We start from the raw sequence: 23,082 nt of genomic DNA on the forward strand, positions 1-23,082 counted from the left end.
TAGCTATCAGATAATTGATTTCAACTCCATGGGAAAGCATAAAAGAAATCAGTCTGCCTGGAAATCTGAGGAATTATTTCCTTCAGCAATTTATAATACAGACTTATTTTTAAAATGAAATATTTTGTATGTATCAATCAACTAGAGCAGCGGTCCCCAACCTTTTTGGCACCAGGGACTGGTGTCGTGGAAGACAATTTTTCCACTGATGCGGGAGGGGCGGGATGCTTCGGGCGGTAACGTGAGCGATGGGAAGCGGCAGATGAAGCTTCGCTCGCTCGCTTGCCTGCCGCTCACCTCCTGCTGTGCGGCCCGGTTAGTAACAGGCTGCAGACCGGTAGTGGTCCTGAGACCAGGGATTGGGGACCCCGGGACTAGAGAAAGAATGAGATAAAGTAGAAGAAACAATGAGAACTGAGCATCAGAAGACCTGGTTTGGTCTAGGTCCAGCACCAAGATATTGGGCATTTGTTAGTGATTTTGGCTCTCAGAGCCATAGTTTCTTGGCAAAACAAAAGGTTTGAATTTCAGAGAACTTCTGAGTACCTTTATAATCTTTCCAATACATCTATGCTTACATTCTCAAACATAGGATGAACTTCTCAGTAATAAGAATATTGCACAGCTCTTACAACCTCAGCTACCAGAATTATTTCCTTTACACGTTAGAAACTCAACGGTTATTCTTTCTTCTTGATATTAAACAAGAATAAATTTGGCAAAATCTAAAGAAACAAAAATAAAAAAAAAAAAAAAAACAACAACAAAAAAATAACTAGGCAAACTCTCATCAACCCTTCATTTCTTGATTCTGTGATATGCTACTGAAAATAGAAGAGTGGTGTGATTTGCACATAGAAAGGGAAATAAGACATTCATCTGTCTCATCCTGGCTTTATCACATATTTGGCTTGACCTTTCATGACCTCTCTATGCACTTTTCTAATGATAGGAATGTGGACTGAAGTACACTTTGCCTAAATGAGTTTAATTTGCATTAAAAGAAAAAGATACGTAGCAACATCTTTCTTCTGAACAACTACAATAATCCGCTTACCAAAACCCTACTGCCAAATTGACATTCCTAATAATAGCAAATATTTATAATACTTAGTGCTTACCCCATCTCAGACATTGTTCCGAATTTTAAAAAATACGTTATCTCACTATTCTTCTCAAAATGCTTTAGTAGCTTTCGATAACCTTAAGGTATAGTCTGCCTTCATACTAAATATGAGTTATACATATGTATGTATAATAAGAAATAAGTTTGGATATAGATACATGACTCTATTCCACTTCCACATGGGTTACACTTGCCCTCCTCCCCTTGCTTACCTGCAACCTCCCACTCCAACAGAGGGAAACATGGCTCTCAGTACCTCCATCTATTTACTTAATTATACAATTATAATATTTCTAGGTGGTAGTTTCAGACTTTGTAGACAATATGCCTACAGTAAATAACTCTATCAACTACAGTCCAATATTTATGTGCAGTTACTTTTACCTTTAGTCCTATAGAGTCCACTCATTTCCCAAGTTACTTAGGTTAGTGCCTTGTCCCCAGTGTCCTTTAATGAGGCTGTTTACTACCTTTAAAATACAGTTAGACTGGTCACATTCTGTCTTCTATGCTGGATCCTCTGACTTCCTACATGATTTATTTTTAATTTGCATACAATAATATTCACTCTTTCTGTTGTAAAGAAAACAAATAGATTTGGACAAATTCAACATTACATTATCATACAGAGTAGTTTCATCAGCCTATAAAATTCTGCACTTGACCTATACAACCCCCTACTCTGAATTCCTGGAAACCACTGATTCAGTTATCATCTTTATACCTCTGTCTTTTCTAGAATGTCATATAAATTACCTCATACAGTGAGACATTTTAGACTTTTTTTTTTAAATTCACCAATATACACTTAAGATTCATCAATGTATTTCCATGATTTAATAACTCACTTCTTGCTAATGCTGAATAGTATTCGGTGTTATGGTTGTGACAGAATTGTTTATCCCTTTACCTATTGAAGTACGTCTTGGTTATTTCCAGTTTATGAAGATTATGAATAAAGGTGCTATAAACATCTGTGTGCAGGTTTATGTTTAGACATAAATTTTCAAATCAATACCTAGGAGTACGATTGTGGAATGAAATAGTTAATGCTATGTTTCGTTTTGTAAGAAACTTCCTTCCAAAATGGCTGTTCCATTTTGCATTCTCATCAACAATAAATGAAAGTTCCTGTTGCTCTGCATCATCACCGAAAGTTAGTAATGTCAGCTTTATAGATTTAGTGAGGTTTTATCTTTTCAGGTAAGGTGTCAGTTCAGATCTTTTGCCCAATTTTTAATTGTGTTATGTTCTTAGTTTAATAATTTTTTATACATATTGGATAAAAGTATTTTTTCAGATATGTTTTAAAGTATTTTTCTCCTAGTACATGGCTTGTCTTTTATACTCTTAGTAGTATCTTTTGTAGACCAGAACTTTTCACATTTTAATAAAGTCTAGTTTATCAATTTTTTCTTTCATAAAAGTTTTGCTTTTGATATTGTATCAAAAACTTATTACAAAATCCAAGGTCACATAGATTTTTCTCCTGTGTTTTCTTCAAAAGTTTTATAGTTTTCCATTTTCCATTTAAGTTTATGACCCATTATTTTAAGTTAAGATTTTTGCATATGTCCATCCAGTTGTTCCAGCTCCATTTCTTGAAATGCTTTATAGATTATCTGCATACTACTGATTTCAAATTGAAGTATGGCTAGTTTGTAAGTACAAATTATTTATTATTAAAATATAACTCAGGAAATATTGTAACTTGTTAAAAGGAAATTTGAGCTTCTATATATCTTGTAGCATTATGTCACAATTTAAAAATTTCCAAATATTCTCCCTCAAAAACAGGTGGCAATTACCTTTTCTACATAAATATGTTTCTTGTGTAATTCAAGGTATATTTGGTCATTTATCCTTCAATGTACATTATTGCACAGATTAATCTTAGCATCTAAGCCTTCATGAAGGCATTTAATCATTATACATTATCATTTATACCTTTATTACTGTAAAACTTTATCAGCATTCTTCATTCATCCAAAGAATTTTCTTAAAATTATAACTCAAATCTCATTCCTGATCTTCATGAATCTATGCTCCCTGTCATTCCCAAATTAGCACTGAATTCCAGTAGTTGAGTAGAATTGTGATCAATTGAAGCCATTTATTTTTAATGTGCAATTAATTGTTTGTGGAGCTAATATTAATTGGACTCATTGGTTTCTCATTTAAAACAATTAAATCAGGGAAATAAAGCAGCTTGCAAATGACCACATTGAACTGCAGTGTAAAGAGCACTACCATTTCTTAATTGACTGAATATTAGTAAAATTATTTGAGAAAATAAAATTAGTTAAGCGGTCCCAGATGTTGTCCCTGGACACTCCTCTGGTTTTCATAGAATATCAAGATTTTAAAATATTTGAAAATAAGAAACAAATGAGAATAAGAAATGAAAACTTTTCATTCATGAGATCCTTAAGACATAATTGGGAGTGACCAGAATCAGTTTTAATACTTGATAGAGAGTGCCTATGAATATTTATTTCCAGGATTTTATGAATATTTCTGATGCACCTTTTGGAGCAATCAAAGGTCAGAGTGTTGTTGAATAACACCCTCTTTGACCAAAGCCTCTAGTAAGAAATATCACATGGAAATGATTTCCTACAATTTACAAAGAGAAAAATACATCTTTCTTCACCAAAGAATAATATGGAGCTGAGTGAAAATTATGTTACTGGGTTGACTGATGAAAGTAAACATGTTAGGTCCTAAGGGAAGATGATAGTGAGTTAAATCAATAAAGTACATAACCTTTCCTAAAAGCAAAATGAAATAAGTTTTTTGTTTGATTTTTATATAAGTATGAGCCACTTTCCATATACAGTGTTTAGCATTATCAATTTATAAATTTATATAAAATATATTCATGAGGCAATGTTGTTTTTCGCATAAAAAGTTTTCCCCATGATAGGATTAGAGACGCTAGTATACATTCATTAATTTGCTTTTTTCTAAAAATACTGACTGCCTTTTATTTGCCATGCTCTGTCCTCTGCCTTGAGTGTATAATAGTGGGCAAAATAAGCAAAAAATAGTATTTGCTTTTCCCTCCAGCTTTACTGAGGTATAACTGACATATAACATTGTATAAGCTTAAGGTATACAACATAATGGTTTGATTATGCATATACTATGAAACAATTATCACAATAAAGTTAGTTAACACATCTACCACCTCACACCATTACAATTTTTTTGTGATGAGAACTTTTAAAATCTACTTTCTTAGCTACTTTCAAATATATAATACAGTATTGTTAACTTAGTATTTGCTTTTATGGTGCCCATAGTTTTGAGTAACAAATCTGGTGAGACAGAAAAAGAAGAAACCATTGGTCAGTTGTTGGGTAAGCACCTTCTCATTAATTGCAACTTTGTCTTAAAGAATTATCTTGAACACTCTGAAAACAGATTCACAAATACCACTATAGCTAGTCATTCAAATCTTAGTAAAGCTTATGAGAAAGGAATTTGCAGAAAATTGCTAGAGAAATATATGGATGGACAAGGCACATTATCAGGTGCTGAGCTTTCAGGGAAGGGAAGGTAGTTACAGAGTGAGGAGTGCTAAGGGGTAGATAACTCCCAGTATAATTCAATTATTCCTCAACTGTTTTGCTCAGAGATGTCCTTGCATATCTGTGACATAAATATTCAAACCTAATTGTTTTTCATAACAAAATGATAACTGTGAATTGCATATTACATTTAACTATGGAAATAATAAGTTAATTTCCTTTTGCCTCTTACTGTTGGGAAAGATTTAATTTGGGTTATTAATTTAGTGAGGTATCCAAAAGTGATGAGATATAAGTTCTTAAAATATTAATAATATAACTTTGATCATTTGACTTAGTTGAAGCTAAATGTCCCTGAGCCCTGATGGGGATTCTGGTTAGATTCTCATAGTGAATACTTAGAAAAGGCAGACAAAAAAGGAACAAATTGGAAGTCATAGGGAGGATTAGTAATACATGTGTGGGGAGGAGATCAGGGTTCAGAGGGGCTGAAATGGTGAGGGCAGAGGAAGCGTAGTGGTCCCAAGGAACATTTTCTACACTCTGGAGGATACAGAAACAGTATAGGTCATGGAAGGAAGGAAGTAGAGACCCTCATGGAATGCAAACTTCTTCTATAAAGTTGAGATGTGCTTGGAACAATTGTTCTTTTAACCGTGTGCCTGGCTGATAACAAAGTGAGACCATCAGTCTTTATACTTATGAGTGTGTGAAATTAAGAGCAGTGTGAAAGACAGGTGAGCAATATGAGGTTGCAATGCTGAGATATACTGAGCTTCAGGAAAGGGCTGTGTGGTCTTTTCCTGAGTAGTCTCCTGTGTGGTTTCCACATCTCCCTGTTGTAAAAGTTCAGTGAATGAACAATAAAACTCAATGAGCAGAGTATACAAGAAAAAGAAAAGTAGAATATATATTTAAGTTCCGGAAGATGCAAAGTAGATGACACCATGGACTTAGACTCACAAAATAACAGGATGTTCTAATATTCTCAATATTCACATAACTAATGGTAGAAATATGAGTGTCTGGAGTGACCTAACTTGGGGTACAGAGTAGGTTATAGGAAATCATTGGTTGTGCAACCAAGAATCCAGTCAGGTTTGAGACCTGGAGATCCCCATCTCCCTGTGGTGTGTGTTTGTTCTTGATCTCTGATGAGAGCTGTGAGGACAGGACTTTAGGAGCTGCAGTTTCCGTGAGCCTGGGAGGTCCAGAGCTTGTTGTAACTATAGTGTTATGGAATTTGGGGTTCAAAACTGATCTTCAAATGACTTCCTACCCCTAGCTTCTACTCTGCTTCTCTCTCACTATAACACTGACATAAATAATACATGCCACACAATTTCAAATTGGGACAACCAAGCAAATTAGCATTTACTTCCACATACATAATGGGAAAAATACCTCTGGTGTTATCTATAGCAAATGAAAATGCTTTCATTCATTGCCTATATAGTGCCAACGCATGTAACTTAGACCAAGAATTTTTCCAATTTCATTTGGTCACTGACTTAGTTGATACCAAATTGGGAAGCCAAACAAACCACAAGATTGTCAACACAATACCATTTTGATGTACTGCTGGTCTGTAAGATGGATACTGATGCATCACATGTGTAAAGACTGCATTGGTCATGTTGAATGAGTTCTTAATTTTATTTTTCATTTCCCTTAAGGTAACTATTAATTATATTTATTTATTTCCACTAAAAATGGAAATACAACATTTTGAACTAGTAAAATTGTCTTGAATATCTGGACATATCTTTGAAAACTGCAAAATATTTTTAGTTTTGTCATTCCTTTCAAATAATTCTCTATTATTATTATCATACTTTACTTTGGATGGCCCTGATTCTCTGAATAAAACCTCTGTGAAGCAAATGATTCAATTAGCCTTCTTAAATTATTATTTTTAGGTTTACTTTTAAAATAGTTGGACTACATTCTTTACCTAGTTATTGACTTATGAACTGATTTAATGTCTATGAGTGCCAAGCAAAATTTTGTTTTCAAGCTGAATATAACCAAAGTGCACACGTCTTTTGCGTTTTATGAAATTTGAACATTTTCCATTTTCCCTTTTAATTAAAATCTTATTTCACTTCTCTTATTTTCCCTATTTTTCTCTGAGTAGTTGAAACAAGTGTAAACCAGAAATTTCAAAAGAACAGGAACACTTGGCTGTATTTCTGGCTGATCAAGAAGCAGAAAATGCAGGAAATCTAACGAGAAAGCTTATTATTATGATTTGCACAGCTCAGCTTTTGCATAATCAAGCATGTCAATGCACTCACACATTTGCAAGTGTCGCCTAGCACCACACATCTGAATCTTTTTAATGCTTCTCCATTACCATTGCTTTTGCTGCCCCACTCAGGAAGCGGTCATCCATGACCCCAATTTTCAAAATGGGCCAGCTAAAAACAAAGACTGGATGTGTTTCCTAATCCTATCAAACCTTTTTTTTTTTTTTTTTAAGCAGAATGAAAACAGGTGGTGTTCTCAATTTTTAAAGGAGCCAAATTATGAACTGTAAGCTGAATATGGCTGTGATTATCCAGGTACAATTGCTCACATGAAAGTCGGTAGAACTGTAGAAGGAACTATGCAATATTCAGGTGATCTTTGTTAGCAGCTGTGGTGCTTTTGATCTCTTAATATCATGCAGTACTTCAGTTAATGTTATAGGAACATATGTTGCTATTTGTCAATATAATAGTGCAATACATATGTATGAAGGTGGGTGTCATGCCAAGGAAACTGCATCTACATCCTCCCAAAAGAACTGATATGAGTAGTAAATACCCCTCACTCCCTTTCTCACCTTTCCCTCATCCCTACACTTAGGACTCACATTAAAACATAGTGAAATGGTGAGGCATCATAAGACTGTTCACTATCATAGTCTGGTGATACTTTAAAATTCTGGTCCAATAAATAAAAATAACTTTATGGCAATCCATTTTATAGCTATTTGTTATTATTATTATTATAGTTATTTTACTGTATTTGTGATTATTAAATGATTAGATATTGATTCTGAACAAGAGAGAGATGAATTTCAAAATCAGATTTTTCATGTTATTATGTATAACGGTGAAATAAAGTTTGAGCGTCAGTGATTAGTGTTTCCTAAAATACTTCATGAATAAGAAAGAAAACCATAGATGATGGTAAACTTCAGTGGATTTGTAGGTGATTGAAGAATCCCTTAAAAAGGTTGCTGTGTCATGGATTCCTGACAACCTGTAAAGGCTACAGGTGGTGAGGTGACATGGGAGCAGGGATCATAATTAATATTCAGAAGAGGACATTGAGGCCTTTTTCATCAAATGTATAGATGGCATAAAAGCCTTGAGAGCTAACCAGTATTTGAAACAACAAAGTCAGAATACAAAATGCTGTCAACAAAATGAGAAGATAAGTAACATATAATGAGATGGAATTTTAAAACATTAAATGGAAAGGATTGTCCTCATTCTGAAAAAAAATATTTTGCAAAAATAACATAGCATGTGGAAGATGAGGCAGAGCAAAAACATGTGCTAGGGATTTTAACTGGAGGAAAGATAAACATGAAACAACTGCAGGATAAATAAAAGCCCTCAGAACATTCTGAATACATCAACCTTTGAACAGACCTTTATGTGTTCCAAGAGAGACTTTAATGTGTCTTCCCACAAGCTTATACTACCAGGTCTAATTCTGAAATTGGATTAGTATATTAGAATTTTAAATCCTTTCAGTATCGTGATAGAAAAATCAAAGCTTGCTGACCGTCTACCTCTTAAGATATGATCAAGACCTGTGCTCAGTATCTTAGGTACGATCTACTCTAGGTAGATAAGAAAAATCATCTTATACATTCTGGACACTAAATTCATGCATACAATTATATTTAAATATTGATTTAGACTCAATTATGGGCCAGTAGCCATACAAAGCACAAATATTAGTTTCTTTCTGAAGGAAATATCTAAAAATATTAGGAACTCTATCTTCATAAATATATTTTTCACTGAATTATTTATTTTAGGAAAAGTAAAAATAATATTAGAGGACAAAAACTGAAGAATAGATAGGTAAATAATATTCTATATATATACGGCAGGATACTGTCAAAGAATAATATTTCTAAGGACTTTATAATAACATGAATTTGCTCATGTCAACATGTTAGAAAACAGTAAATGAAGATATATATGTGAACACAGCCATGTGCAGGGTTATAAAAAAAATCATACCAAAATGGATTAAAGTATATCTAAGTGAACACATTTAATACTAATTAGAAATATGTCTGTTGAAAAATATGGGCAAATCACATGAGAGAACAATTCACAATCATAGTAAGTTACCTGGTAAACAAAATATAAAAATATCTTAACTTGTTCAAAGGAATCAAATAAACGTAACTGAAAACACTAATGCCATTTTATTTACCTTAATAAGTTAAAAAAAAAAGTATATAATAACATGATGAGATCAAAATTGCAACAACCAAGAAAAGATAGGTATTCACAACTCTAACAATGTACTGTTAAAATATTTATCAAAAACTATAAATTCACATATTTTGACTCTATTCCTCCTAAATTTTAATCCTGACTATGAAAAGCTTTCTTATGCAAAAACACAAGCAGACTAGAAACTCTAACTGTGTAAATGATCTTTGAAATGTTACATGAAACTTCTGAGGGCAGTCAGTGCACCTAATAATAAAGGAATGCTTAATTATGGTTGTTCTCACAATGGAATATCATGCTGTTATAAAATAATTTATGAAGTTTGAAAAACAGCATATAGATATGATGTACTGTCAAGTGAAAGTCAGGTTACAAATTGTAAACACATTAATATTTAAAGCTACATAAAATGTATAGGCATATGTAAAAAGATTAAAGGGAACTCTCAAACTGACAATAATTTTGTTAGCATGGTTGAAAGATGGGATGATTTCCGTGTTGAATTATATAAAATGTATTTTAAAAATAAAATCATACTTAGAGCCAAGAAGAAAGTCTGGGACATATGTGTGTGATATATATACATATATATACATACCTGACACTAAAGCAAATCATAGATGGCTTACTATAGAAATAAGTAAAGAGGAACTTCCCTGGAGGTCCAGTGGTTAAGACTCTGCCTTCCAATGCAGGGGGTGCAGGTTCAATCCCTGGTCGGGGAACTAAGATCCCACATGCCTCAGGGCCAAAAAACCAAAACATAAAACAGAAGCAATAATATAACAAATTCAATAAAGACTTTAAAAAGGGTCCACGTCAAAAAATCTTTAAAAAAAATAAAGTTGGGGAAATAAATGAAGAAGATCTTTGTAAAATATTGATATTTAAGGAATAGGCAAAAGATGAGGACTCACATTAACCTGATTAAAATGACAAAGCGGCCTGAAAAAGACTAAGTTGGCTGCATCTCCAACAAAGTGAAAAAGGTTCAGTTCTTCACGAGGGCTGGTGATGTATTTGCTAAGGTAGTTTCCTCTCCTACCTAATTATCCTTGAGTACAAACAACAAACCTTCACTACTATGAAGTAACCAGAGTATTCCACCTGCAGGAACCTGTACTAAACGATGTGCTTATTTGCAAGTTAGCAGTAGCAAACCTAAGTTAAAGCTGTCAGTTTGGGATTGGCTTAAAGGAGGCTGTGTCCAGGATAAAACTCTCTTTACAAAAGCTGTTTGCTCTGATTCCATCTCCAGAAACTGGCAAAGCTACTCCAGCAGGTGGGGAAAGAGGCTGGGTGACACAATATGACTGAAAGTAGTGAGCACTCCTACTCAACGCAGGCAAAAGCAGAGGTGGAGTGTCTCTCCTTCTCTTCCTGAGTCTGACTGTGTATGTCTACATGGTGGTCTCCTTGCTTCCCCCAAACACCCATCATCTTCTCCTCCAGGTAAGGCTCTACTGCCAATCCCTATGCCTAATCCCAAGAATCTCACTTCTTAGCCAAAACTAACGAAATGACAAGGAAGCCTGGCTCCTCTTGTTGGCACAAGTCAGAGAGTACAGCAGAGGTGTGTAACTGAAGGCTGTAAATGGGGGATGCGTTTTTACTTGACCATTGACTCTAATACTGTGTTTTTCCAGAAAATCTCAAGTAAAGTACTTCACCATACTGGCCCAAATTCTAGGTCAAACATGGAGTCTTGAATGTTACTACAATGCCCATTCACTTATTTAATAATTTTTTACTGAACACCTAGAACCTGGCAGAGGAAAGATTGAGATGAATATGATTTCCTCAAGGTGTTTAACATTTAACAGATGAAATTTAAAAAGCATGTGAATAATGTGAATATACTTACAATATTTTGGTATGGGTTAATAATGTTACACATATAAAATTATACCACCAGTAAGATGGAATCTTAGCTATGAATGAGCAAGGGGTTATGGTAGACAGATGCCAGAGAATAAGGGAAGTGTCTTTAGTACAGAGTCTAGAAATACTGGCAGAAATTCCCCTGGAGAATTACTAAATCATTCCAGACAGAAGAAAAAGCATGGATGAAATAGAGACACATGAAAGGATCAACCATTTTAGAGAAAGTTCCAGTGCTTCCTTGTGACTAGAGAAAAGGGTATATGGCAAAGAGTGCTGGGAATGAAACCTTTAACAGAGCTAATAGGGAATCTGCTTTGGAGTATATGTGGAATTAGAGTTTCTTGAGGCCATGAAAATAATCCAAGTGAAAGATGTTAAGATACAAAAAGGTGTGTGGGAATGAGAAGAGGATTGAATATAAAAGCTCATAGAATACAAGAGATATTTTAGAACTGGAATTCATAGAACTTTAAGGTGGGAGCTCCCTAAAGCAAAATTGTTCCTTTAGCTGAGATGGTTCAAGAATATCTTTCTTAAAATTTAGGCATCTAGCTGTAGCTAACATATTATTTTATGTTGGTTTCCCACAAAAGCAGACCTTGTTATGAGTACAAGTAGTTTACTAGCCAGATCTCAAGAAGCACTAGTAGAGCAGGAATGTGAGACAAAGAAGGAAAAGAAGTCAATACAGGTGCATATGTAAACAGGTTACCACTGTGAATTACTGAAACTCAATCCCACTGGGAAATGTTTCCAGGTTATTCCGCCCAAAGTGTGATTCCCATTCATCAACTCCATCCATCACCTGGTTGTATATTACTCATGGGGGCATTAAATTGTTTGCACTCTGCCTTGACCCTTGCCCACAGACTGAGAATATTTTTATAGCCAAAGAATATGCCTCCAGACAGAGTCACAGGTGTTTGCAGTAAGAAGCTGTCAGAGCTGTGAGCGCCAAGGAGATTTGGGTGCGAACTCAAAGCATCTGCTAAACACATTAAAACACTATTTCTCAACTGAGAGAATTCTGCAGAATTCTGTAAGAATTTCTACAATAAATTTTAATGTTTAAAAAATTTTTTTTATTATCTACTTAAACATAGCTTCAGCATATTCTGAATCTGGCTAATACCTTTGAACTTTGCTTCCTGATAGTTTCAGTAACTAAGTGATAAATCATACAAAGAAGTATAAATTTTTAAAAAATAAATAAGAAAAAAGTCATGACATATTGCATGAATGGAGGTTTCAGAAAAATTTTAGTAGAGAAAAGTTGGAGATTTTATTCAGATGGCCCAAGCTAATAAACACATCCTGTTATGTGTTGAATTGTGCCCAACACCCAACCAATTCATTTGTTGAGTTCTAACTCCCAGTACCTCAGAATGTGACCTTATTTGGAAATAGTCAATGAAGATGGAGTTAATTAAGATGAAGTCATTAGGATGGGTCCTAATTCAATATAACTAATATTTTTATAAAAAGGGGAAATTTGGACAAAGAGACACATGTACACTATGTGAAGATGAAGGCAGAGAGCTAAAACCCAAGGAATGCCAGAGATTGCCAGCAAGCCAGCAGAAGATATTTCTTCTGGAGGTCTTCTGGAGGATGGAGGCACGAAACAGATTTTTTTTCAAAACTCTCAGAAGGAACGAACCCTATCAACACATTTATCTTGGACTCTGGCCTCCAGAACTATGTGGTAATAAATTTCTATTGTTTAAACCACCCAGTTTTTGACTGTTTTGGAGGCACTAGCAAAATAACACACATACCAAAGTAAAATAAAACCTGTGTCTGAGTAGGCAATAACAAATATCACGATCATAGTGAGACTAGAACACTCAATCATTGTTCATCCCATTAAGTTAATGTTAATTTTTATTTTTATTGGTTTTGTAGTTTTATTTATTATTTTTTATTTTTATTATTATGGTATATAACAGCTATAAGCATAGGGAATTTATGTTATAATTTCAATAAAGTTAACATTTTAATAAAAATAACTTGATAGTTACTACCTGAGAATATTTTTAATGGGTTCCATTAAAAAAAATCTTGAGAAATCCTGCTGTAAACTATTGGCATTTTTTTCTTATTAGTAAGGTATGACTGATGTGATGGTTAATTTTATGTGTCAACTTGACTGGACTAAGGGATATCCGGATAGCTGGTAAAAACATTACTTCTGGGTGTGCCTGTGAGGATGTCTCCAGAAGAGATTAGTATTTTAATCAGTAGATTGAGTAAAGAAAATTGCCCTCACCAATGTGGGTAGGCATCATCCAATTCCTTGAGGGCCTGAATAGAATGAAAAGGTGAAGGAAGAATAAATTAGCTCTCCCTGAGCTGAGACACGACATCCACCTTCTCCTGCCCTAGGACATCAATGCTTCTGGTTATAGATGGGGACTTACACCATTGGCCCTTGATTCTCTTCCAGTTTCTCATCTTTACTTTTTTTTTGGGGGGGGGGTATCTTTTTTTTTTTTTTTGGTCTCCAAAAACCTTTATCCATTAATATAAAAATACGTGGAACTTGTAAACTTTCAGGCTAACATCTTTCATTTTGGACATCTGAGATGAATTGAGATCACTATTCTAAGACCTAAGTTCCATGACAAGTCCAGCTTCACAAAAGTACCTATAATTTTATGTGTTAACTTGGCTGGGCCATAGTTTCCCAGATATTTGGTCAAACATTTATTCCTGATGTTTCTGTGAATGGTTTTTGGATGAGATTAACATTTAAATTGGTGGACTTTGAGTAAACCAGATTACTCTCCATAGTGTGTGTGTGTGGGAGTGTGGGGGGTGGGAGGCTCATCCAATCATTTGAAGGCCCTTAATAAACAAAGACTGATCTACTTGGAAAAAGAAGAAATTCTGCCAGCAAATGGCCCTCAGACTTGAACTGCAAACTTGCTTTCTCCCTCCATCTCCAGACCTCCAACTACCTTGCAGATTTTGGACTTGCGAGGTTCCGTAATTACATGAGACAATTCTTTAAAATCAGTAAATCAATCTCTCTTCTCTCCCTCCCACCGCCCCTGCTTCTATATATACATCCTATTGGTTCTGTTTCTCTGGAGAATCCTCACTATTTCTGAGGAAATACCTGTCCTTAAATAAATTACCTGGACTAGTATGGGTGCAAATGGTATCATTAGTCTACCTTGAGTCAGGTAGCCATCTTTGAGCCAATCAATGGTGGGAGAAGACTGGAATATGCAAAGTATGGCAAGTTCCTATATGAGCATTTGATCATACAGTTAGAGCAAGAAAGAAAAACATTATTTTACTGAAGAACAAAGTTTGGAGAGCTGTATGAAGAACATCTCACACATATAAATATGTTTGCTGAATCAGCCACCAAAAATAGCACAGTTTAAGATAAAAGACATGTAAAACTAAGGTCCGGGTGTGGTATTTTTTTTCAAATAAAAAATATAAAAGAGTTTAATTAATTCCATCTGGCAAAAAGTACCATGTGACTAAACTTAATTAAACCGGTGAATTTCAAAGTACACAACTGACTGGCCTCACACATCTGCTATTTTTCTAAAAATGACATTTGTAGAGTATCTTAAAAGTGCTTTGGACCTAATTTGTTTTCACTATTGAATTCAATCTATATTTTACATGTTATATTACAGATTACATAATATATTATGTAAAATACACAATTCATCTGATTTCTTAATTAAACAGAATTTAATCTAAACAAAATATGTATGGAAATCTTAAAGTCAAATAAATATTGAAATATGCTAAAGTATTTCATGCCATAACATTTTATGGCCACATAATTAAGATTTATAATGTGTAGTAAATATTTACAGCTTGAAAATAGAATCAAAAGAATGTCCAGATATGAGAGAGACTCATGTATTTCCCCCATGATTCCATTACAAGCACTTTGGCACAGATTTTAGTCACTCAGTGGTTGGGTATATGAGTTTGTGGTCAATTCTGGACAAAGGATATATTAAATTGGAAGGCTGAGGACTGCTAATTTCTATTTTATAGTCTTTCTTAATAATAGCAATCAACAGGAGAGTGGAAGTCTTTCATTTCTGACTCTTTCAGGCAATAAGAGGCTCCTCCTTCTTTCATTCAGACCCTAATATAAGGTACTACTACTCTGACAGAAATTTACCAGTAGATCCATTTTATGAAGAATACAATAATTGTCCAGTAAGTGAATTCATGTCCATAGAGAATTGAGAGGGAGCTAGCTGGCCTTGAAAGCCAGACTACATACATCTGTTGCTAACTCTGCCACCCATTAATTGTCACTCAGGAAACATGTGAATTCTCTGGACATTATTTTCCTCAACTGGATATTGTGGGGAATAGAAGGACGTCTCCATCCTTCAATTAAATGAAATAAATTTTGATTCTACTACACATAACTGTTTTAAGGAAAATATCAACAAATAGGGCAGTAGAACAAATACATTTTGATTCTACGACACATAACTGTTTTAAGGAAAATATCAACAAATAGGGCAGTAGATGTGTCAGTTGTTCACAGAACAACCATTTTCACTTTTTCAAGCACATCTCATGTCTTTTTGCTCTGTCAACAAGACTTTCTTTGGGAACTGAAACTGAGTCTCAATACATCCATTTCAAAAATCTGCAGATACTTTGGAATTTCTGTGCATAATGAGATATTTTTCAGAAAAAAAAAGCTGTGTGTGTAATATCAAACTTGCAGATTGAATATTTTAATGTTATATTTTTGGTCACTGAATCAAAATCTTTCTCAACTGAATACTTAATCACTATAACATATCCCTGGAACTTATTTCAAATCTATGGCTTTAAGTTACTTTCAAAATAGCATGAGTATTTTTAAAACTAGCAGTGAATACTCCCCATTCCATAAAATGCAACCCTAAACTAACATTCAGGTTTGCACTGTGTTCTCATACTTCCTATTTTTCCATATCATTTGTCTTGTTTCCATTCTTTCTGATTTAGCATCCAGTTTACTTAACCAATTATTATCATTTCAGCTGCTGAGTGCTACAGGATATATTGCCTTAATATTGTTGTTGCATCCCAGCCGTTATTCCTGGTGCCTACAACAAACGATCCTTCAAGTAACACTGCAGAACAAGAGTAGTAGGTACAAATGCACTGCTTCCAGGAACATTCAGTCTCCATATTGATTGAGACCCCAGGGACATTGGATAATTGTTATGACAACAGAACATGAGTAGTTTCATTTGTTTGTTGGTTGATCTGTTTTAAATGTATATGTTCATTGGTTCTTTAATTCATTTGCCTTTATGTTATTGGCTTTTATTGTTTATTTTATTTTGTTGGGGAGTAATTATGAGGGGGAGGCAGGTCTCATTTTTAACAAAATAATTTTTTAAGCAGCCACTGTGGAATGTAGGTACTCTCACAAAAATTATGTTTTTGCAAATTGTTTTATACAGGATCAAATGTTATTTTGCTGTTTTATAGACAACATTGCAATATAACTATCACATGCTTGCTTATGCCAACTCTGCTTGTTCCCTCTGATTTTTCTACTACTTTCTCCTTTTTTTAAAAAAAAAATTTCCTTTATCTGCCTGGCTACTCTTCTATTTTGTTGTTGTTATTGCTGTTACTTATTTGATTGGTTTGTTTTGTTTAGCTATCCGATTATTATTTGTCGATTAAATCATAATAGATATCACATTCAGAGCCTAGTAAGAATTCCTGTCTCAGACAATTTGGGATAATAGAGAAGGCTTCCATGAGACTCAGAATGCAGGAGAGAGCTTTTAAACATGCTTAGTTTTGAAAAAACAATAATATACGGTCAGGTATAGTGCATTTGGTATCCCGAAAACGTACAGTGAAATGCAGTTTGGGATATAAGAAATTTATTTTAATCAACATCTGTGGAAAAATAAGGTGGGATCAAAAGTAAGAAGAATAATTCAACTATGATATAGGTCCAACAAAACCTGACCCAAAACAATGGAAAGGTCTGAAAGGAATATTGCCTTTCAGGGTGTCCTGTATCTGGTTGAAATGCCCCGATATTTATACTCCACCTCACTCATCAACCAGATCCATACCACCCCAAGGAGAGCATAACCTTATACAAGGCAGCTCTCTGAAACTTAGGCCAACTCTGAACTAGAGGCTTTCTTTTTCTTTTTCTTTTTCTTTTTTGGCCGTGCTGTGCGGCACGCAGTATCTTAGTTCCCCGACCAGGGATGATAGAACCTGTGCCCCCTGTGTTGGGAGCACAGTGTTAACCACTGGACCACCAGGAAAGTCCATCTAGAGGCTTTCTGATGACAGTATTCCCACAGATGGAAATACATACTCCTTACACAGGGATCAGGGTGGAACCTCACTGTGTCCACAACATCAGAGAGGACTAATTTGGAATATCATAGACAGATGTTACCATGATATATATATTCTCTGGCTCAGACCCAGGATATTTTTCAAAGTTTCACGAAGGAGGAAGCTATGAAACAAAATGAACATTAACTTTGAGAACCTAGAATAAATTGTAATGTTTCCAAGGTCAGAATATCCCAGTAGACTCAAGTATTTCTAGAAAAAAAAAAAACAACTGAACTTTCATTTTAATAGAAACAGCACATTAACAATAGTACATTAACTACCTTGGTAGGAAAAATACTTATCCATTCAATAAGAATTTATGCATGCATATTTTATGTTGGAGGTGATGCTGATGATGGAGGGGGTGCAAAAAGCATAGTAAGTTTCAATCGCAGATATAATTATCGAAATTTCAGAAGCTCTCACATAAAAGCTTATCTTTTATCCATATTAGGATGGAGGATCATGCCAAGCTTTTTGAACTCATTTAGGAACCCACATTTGTTCTTCTGTATTTTTCAAGTCCACTACGTTAAGCCAATAGCTAGGGAAGGAAAGGATGGTAAGCAGGAAGTTTCTAAAGAACAGGTCTAATAAAAAGAAACGAAACAGTTATTTGTAGTGAGGTGGATGGACCTAGAGTCTGTCATACAGAGTGTAGTAAGTCAAAGAGAAAAACAAATACTGTATGCTAACGCATATATATGGAATCTTAAAAAAAAAAAAAAATTGGTTCTGAAGAACCTAGGGGCAGGACAGGAATAAAGACGCAGACATAGAGAATGGACTTGAGGACATGGGGAGGGGGAAGGGTAAGCTGGGACGAAGTGAGAGAGTGGCATGGACATATATACACTACCAAACGTAAAATAGATAGCTAGTGGGAAGCAGCCGCATAGCACAGGGAGATCAGCTCGGTGCTTTGTGACCACCTAGAGGGGTGGGATAGGGAGGGTGGGAGGGAGACGAAAGAGGGAAGAGATATGGGGATATATGTACATGTATAGCTGATTCACTTTGTTATAAAGCAGAAACTAACACACCATTGTAAAGCATTATACTCCAATAAAGATGGGAAAGGAAAGAAAGGAAGGAAGAAAGGAGGGAGGGAAGGAAGGAAGGAAGGAAGGAAGGAAGGAAGGAAGGAAGGAAGGAAGGAAGGAAGGAAGGAAGGAAGGAAGGGAGACCAGGTCTAGAAGCAGTGCTTATCAGTTTACCCACATTCATGGACCATAACTCAGCCACAGATTACACTGAACTGCAATGGAGACTGTAAAATGAAGCGTGGCAGGACTCCAAGAAAGATAGGACAAGTTGGACATTGGTGAACATTCATAACCTCTGCAGCAACTCCTGAGATGAGTGAGAACATAGGGAAGAACTAAAAAGAGAAATACTCTTGGTAAGGTAATTATACTGACTTAGAGTTCAAAGCAAGTAGAAGTGTGATTGTCACTCATGCCACCTGAGAAAGTCTGTAGACAGAAGAACTACCAAATAAGAAAAATAGGTTGCCCTTTTGCTCTTTTAAGCAATTAGCCTAGGAATAATTTGAAAGTTACATAAAAGAAAATCTCAACAATTCAACATTCAAAAATTTTTTTCATTTGAAGTACATAATGTACAAAGATTTATTGTTAAGAACTTGGAATATTTCTGCTTTTGAGTTATAAACTTCTTGTACTTATAGACAATTAGTGTGTATATGATACAATCTGCCATGCAGCTTCAACAATTATTGAAGTGTAGGATGATGGATTACAATAATTAATTTATTTGAAGACAAAATGACTACTTCCAAAATATTGTTAAGTGTCAAGAGAAGTATTAAAATGTGTTGATAGGTTGTTGTAGTTCAGTGGCATTTGTATTTCTAATGAGGTAAAGAGGAGGAGGAAGGAAAGCATCCAAATTACCTATACAATTTTAGTACGTAATCACTTGAGAAAATGTGAGCTTAAGATATAGCATTATGTTGTACACCTGAAACTAACATAATATTGTGTGTCAAATATACTTCAATTAAAAAAAAGAATATAACAGAGGAATAAAATGGCAGGTCTATAGAAACCAACCTCCCCAAATTACATGAAATATATGAAATGACCTCACAGCTATGAAAACTCTATGAAGAGTCATACCATTAAAATTATTGAAAGGATGCTAAAACTGAAAGTATAGCTATGGCTAAAAGAAAAAAAATCCCAGCGTATGGTTCTATGTGCTCCCACCATACACCCACTGCACAACAATGTTTTGTGGTGAACAGAGTCACACAAGGAAAAATATGCATGGAAAACACAGTAGATGCAAGTCAAAGGGACTGAGGAAAACATCAAGAAACATTAAATCTGTCATAAATCTGAAAATACAAATAAGTAACTGAACTGACAAGAGAATGGACTAAGAGAAGGAGTTTCAAATTAAGGATAATTTCATGGGCCAGACACCATATAAAGGTCCAGGCAGGATATTTAAAGGTACAGGTTTCGTTCAAATGGGCAAGCCTGATTTAAATGGACCCACTTCTAAAGACACAGCTTCTGATGGAGACAAAAGTCAAAAAAGAAGAAATAAGCACAATTTGGCAATTGGGAGGAAAAGAGGAAAAGAAAAAAAAGTAGAAATTTTAGAATCCTGAAAGACAAGAGAGAACTGCAAAAAATCATGGGACTCACAATTACTTTGTTACCAGCAAAATATAGAAACAAACAGCCTTGTTATATATCTGGACTTTGATAGAGTAGCAGAAAAGGATGCCATTAAACTAGAAATGTGGATAACACCCCAATTTCATAAAAGTAAACAAAGTGGTCTATAGACCACTGTTGCAGTAAATCAGGAAACAAAATTTCACAAAAATCAACAGGGGAAAATTTCCCCCTGAAAAATAATAACAAAGCAGAAATAAACTGTAATTCTGTACTCTAAATAGAATTAAATATACTCAGACAAGCATCTGAGGATATGTAAAATCTTCCTTGAGTCATAATTTCAAAAACTATTAACAGTAATGTACAAGACAACTGGGAGGAATTAAAAGAGTTGATTGAACTTTGAAAAACAATGGAAGAAGACAAAAGCACTGCATAAATAAAGGAAAAAATTATAAAGTGCTCAAGGAGGAATAGAGATGGATTAAAATTTACTAAGGATCTTTGAAGAAAGGCAAGAAAACAACCAAAAAATATAAATGGTCTATAGAAAGAATAAACATGGCAAGAGTGAAGGCAGTGGAAATGGAAGCCAGAAAAAGAAAGGAACAGTATTTGTATTATTAGTCTCTGAAGTAGAAAAAAATGGAAGAGAATATCCAAGAAAATATTCCAGAAATAGAAAAAATCCTGGATCTACACAATGAAAGAACTTACTGGCTACGTGGGAAAATTAACCCAGAATGATCAATGACAAAATACATCTAAAAAAAAAAAAGATTTCAGAGATAACTAAATCCTCAAGACCACCGCATGAAAAGTTCAAATGACTCACAAACTCAAAAACATTTCTCACATTGACCTTTCAAAATCAATCTAAAAGTCAAGTAACAATCAACCATCACTTTAAAATATTATAAAGAAAGAAAGTACAGAGCATGGATTTTATGTCCAGCAAAGTTATCTTTCATGTATCAAGGCCATAGAGAGAGAGAAAGAAAAAAAAAAAACTTCTCAACATAGCTTAAGTTAAGAAATTTTGCATCCATCAGGTCTTCTTAAGGAATCTACTAAAGGATGAGCTTCACCCAACCAAGTAATGACTAGGAAAACTATGGCAAATGGACATATGGTAAATGTCTCTCTAATCCTGGTGCAGAAAAAGGCTTTTTAAATTTGACTCAAAATCTAGAGGCAATAAAAGAATATAATGCTAAATTTGGTTACTTAAAAAAATTATATGGCAAAACCCACCATAAACAAAATCAAAAGACAACTGTTAAGACCAGGAGAAAACATTCACAACACATGACATCTATAAAAGAATTATATCCCTAGAATAAATATTTCTATTAAAAATTGAGAGGCCAAGTACCCAAAACCTAATGCAAAAACATGAAAATGCATAAACAGACAATTCAAAAATAAAAGATAAAAGTGGTCCTTAAATATATAATAAAATGTTTATACTCACTCATAATTAGAAATATGAAATTAAAACAATACCAAGATAGCACTTCTTACCTATCAGACTGGCAGTATCTATATCTATATCTCTATATCTATGTATCTATCTATCTACTATCTATCTATTTACCTGCTACCCACACATTTCAGTGGTAGTCTGTTGAGAAGTAGGTACTTTCATACATTGCTGACAGTAGTGCAAATTACAATTCTATGCAGATACTTAATGATACTTAATAAAACTGCTTATACGCACATACTTATTTTTATGCAATTACTAGTAGGAGACTATCCTGAAGATGCAGCTTCAGTTATTTGGAAATATATATTTATAAGGTTATTCAATACAGCATTGTTTGTAATTGTAAAATAATGTAAACAACTTAAGTATCCATACATAAGAGAGTGGTTGAAAAAACCATGGTACAGCTGTACAATGGAGCACTATGCAGCTGTAAAAAAGAATTGAGGGCGATATCTACTAACCAACAGTGGAATGATTTCTAGAACATACTGTTAAGTAACAAACAAAAAGCCCAAAAGAGTACCCATGTTATGTTACCCTTCAAATGAAGAAGATGGGATATAAGAACACACATATATGTGCTCACTGGTTACCTGCAGGGAACATGTGGCCAAGTAGTGGTAAGAAGGGAAAAACGGAAAAGCAGCAGCAGAAATGAAGAGGGAGTGACACTTCTCTGAGTATAACTATTTTATAACTCTGACTTAGAAACATAGTAATGTTTTACATCTTTCACTCACCCCAAAATAAACAATTAAAGCCAAGCAGGATGTGGAAGAAAGCCAAAGTGGAATTCATACACTAACAAATGAACGGTTTTACATATAATAGCATAATTGCACTGAAGAAAACATGAGGCAAACCCAAATTGTAGGAAATTCTACAAAATAGTAGATCAGTACTCCTCAAAGTTGTCAAGATTTTTAAAGACAGGAGAAGATTAAGGAAATATTACACACTGGAGGAATCCAAGGAGAAATAACAACTAAATGAAATGTGGATACCTGGATAGGATCCTGGAAGAAACAAAGGACCTTGGACCTTAAGGTCCAAGGAGAAGTAACAACTAAATGAAATGTGGATACCTGGATAGGATCCTGGAACAAAGGACCTGAGGGGGGAAAACTGATGAAATGTGAACAAGGTCTGAAAGTACTAAACCAATGCTAATTTTCTAGTTTCAATAATTAAACTATGGTTATATAAAGGGTAATATTAGAGGAAATGAGGTGAAGGGTATACAGGAATCTTAGTACTATTTTTGCAACTTTTCTGTAAGTCTAAATTTAGTTTAAAATAAATTGCTAAAACAAAAAAAGGGATTGTGGAAATCAAATTTCATTTTCACAGCAATATAGTTAGAATAAAGCATAATTTGGAATGGCTCTAATTAAGTAGATTTGTCAAATTTATAAACAAATGTTTAGTAATTTTTATACCATAAAAAGGAGAATATCATTAATAAAGCGCCAGGTGGACAGAGCTGGTAAATGATCAGTAATGCAAAAAGACCTCCTATTAATTGTTCAATTATTTGTACCCCACCAAGTCAAAA

The sequence above is a fragment of the Balaenoptera physalus genome, assembly GCF_965194825.1.
Source record: "Balaenoptera physalus genome assembly, chromosome: 3".
In the NCBI taxonomy this organism is placed as follows: Eukaryota; Metazoa; Chordata; class Mammalia; order Artiodactyla; family Balaenopteridae; genus Balaenoptera; species Balaenoptera physalus.